The following is a 2,861-nucleotide window of genomic DNA, read 5'->3' on the forward strand; positions in this document are numbered from 1 at the left end:
TAGTTCATTATGTGTGGGTAAAATCACACATTAATATTTACGGAAATGAACAAGCAGACAGATATGCAAAAGAAGCTGCTCAAATGAATGAAACAATCCAGTTACCATTGCATTACACAGATCTTCTTCCGAGGGTTAAGAAGAAAATTTTTGAAGAATGGAACTTATGGTGTAATAATGCATTAGAAAGCGTTGGTGAAAGTTATCGTCCTTATGTTGATTATAATAGCAAAAAACCTTGGTTTTATAATTGTAAAGGATCAAGAAATGCAATTGTTTTAATAAATAGACTAAGAAGTGGTCACGCGAGAACATATCATCATTTATTTAAAATACACATTTTAAAATCTCCGAATTGTGATTGTGGTGATTTAAGGGGTGATGCTCATCATATTATTTTGGAATGTCCAATTCACTCAGAGAAAAGAAAGACTTTATACAAAACATTGTCAAAAATTAATGTTCCTTTCCCTATTAATATGACTTCAATGTTGTATGCTCCAGATATTAGAATTGGATATGTTATACTTGCTTTTTTGAGAAAAGCTGATATAAAATTATAATATACTTCTGTTACTGACTGACTTAATGTAGTTACATAAAATTGTATTTAAGAGCGTTTATGAACTTTGTGTGTAAAATTTATATTAAAAATGTTTATTATGTACTTATAATGTATGCTGGGCATAAACAGCCATCTGTAAAGCTGTAAGTCCAATAAATCTTTGTTGAGTTGTTGAGTTATATTTGAGCATGCCATATTTAATTCATAAGAACTTTGGAACTGAATCGTGATCATAATGGGACCCCTGTTAGATCCCTGCCTGTGCACATGTGGTAATACGAACTTTGAGTGAAAGCATTATTTGCCAGCATCATACTGGGAAGGTCAAAGGCTAGTTGATGTCTAACCCAGCCCTGGCCCAAAACCATGGTAACGGTTGAAGTTTTTGAGTGCGATGACGTGCGACCGGCCAAGTGAATGCATCACTTCAATGTGAAGTCACGTGAAATGACAAAACGACAGTGTTGCAGTATGCAGATATTAAACACCAGAACAAGAACAATGTCTAGGTGAGGATGTGTACTATAGGCTATGGAAAAGGAGATGCGATAACCACTAACGCCGTCAAACGGTTGGGCGGGGACTTTACGTCACATACCATGAAGAAGTAATAGGGTCTGAGCTGATTATGTCCTTTGCGATTAGTCCACTCAGAATTAGTTCACTTCATCAAATGATTTACTAAATCTCATCAATTTACATTGTCGAATTCATTATTTGAGTTTTTTTTTTGTTTAGGTACAACATCTTCACCGAAGAGAAAATTATGTTCATTTCTTTGTTTTCCTTGACCCTGTACATCCAGGGTCTAGGAAGTCAGTAATAAGGTGTGTTATATACAGTGTACGTACAACTATAGATTGAATTGTATCTTCTCCAAATATGATGTATAAAGAAACAAACTGCCGGAGAACTAAGTGAGGTGAGTGTACAATTTTATATTACTATTATAGTGGAACCACAAGCAAAGAAACCTGCCCAGACTCGCGACTCCTGTGCACCGTACTCCAGTGTGGAGGGGAGGGGGAGAGTGGAGCATGCTCTCTTATAGTTCGAGTTGAACGGAAGAGGAGGAAGGTTCTTTTTCTTGTGGTCGCTCTTGTAAGTAAGGGGAACTGTGATTGGCCATTCATCTATTTTATCACTTCTTCGTAATCTCAATTGACTTAAATGGCCGGAAGAGCAAAGTAAATTTATCAAATATAAATACAAACACGTACCGTTTAATAAATAACCAAAATGGAATGAAAAGTTAGCAGTTTGTATTTTTATTGCTTTATGTGAATATACAGGGAAAAAGCGAGAGAGAATTGTACACCAATGGCAAAGAAATGGTAGGCGAAATATTTACCAGGATTATACTCCCTACATTCCTGCTCATAATAAGGAGTCGAAGGTATCTTGCTTAAGGATCTTTCTTCGATGTAAACCTAAAAGTTGACTTTTCAGATTACGTACATAATCTTCTGGGCAGAAATGCCCACTGCAGATTCTAACATTAGCATGATTCACGTTAGCGTTTCCACACGAATCCAAAGCTCGGTGACCGAAGAATCCTTTTGAAAAACGTATATAACGTATATATTATGTTCAACGTACTTGGAAAATGTATCTTGTGCTGAACTAAAATAAATAATAATAACAAGTGGTGTGCGTTATCTCGGAAAGTCGGGACCGGGATAGGAAAGAAAAATTCCGTCCCTATCACGACTTCAGCAAATGACTTCCCTAAATTTCTGGATCCCGAGCAGTCGGGAAATACCGAATGGTCATTTTAAAACGGTATTAATTCTTGACGTTTTCTAAATTGCAAGTGTCTGTAACTTATAGGAAATTGTTAGTTTTCATTCCAGAAATGCAAAGAAAATCACTTAAGGTGAAAATGAGAATTTGAGATTTCCCGACTAGTCGAGAAATTGCGAATATTTCCCGTCCCGAATGTCGGGATTTACAAAAAATTCCCGTTCCGATCAAAAATATTCTGTCCCGCATAACAATAAGTACCTATCTATATTTATTTTCAATTTGTCTGAAGCCACAAAATGAAAATGGGTGGAAATGCTCATTTGTGTACTCGATTTCGTGTGTTCAGTTTCTGGCATGGTTTCCTATCTGCATAGTGCAACACTAGCGCATAGATTTGGAATTCATTTCATGGATAAATTCACCTCTTACCGTCGTTTCGTCATTACGAGTAAACAACGGATTGGCCCAACCTATACTTCTAATAACCTTGGTCTAACCGCCCCAGGCCAAGACCATCTTAAGGTTCAGGCCACAGCGCTCAGTCAAGACG

Source organism: Lepisma saccharinum, unplaced genomic scaffold, assembly GCF_977018435.1.
Source record: "Lepisma saccharinum unplaced genomic scaffold, izLepSacc3.1 HAP1_SCAFFOLD_773, whole genome shotgun sequence".
NCBI classification, from domain to species: Eukaryota; Metazoa; Arthropoda; class Insecta; order Zygentoma; family Lepismatidae; genus Lepisma; species Lepisma saccharinum.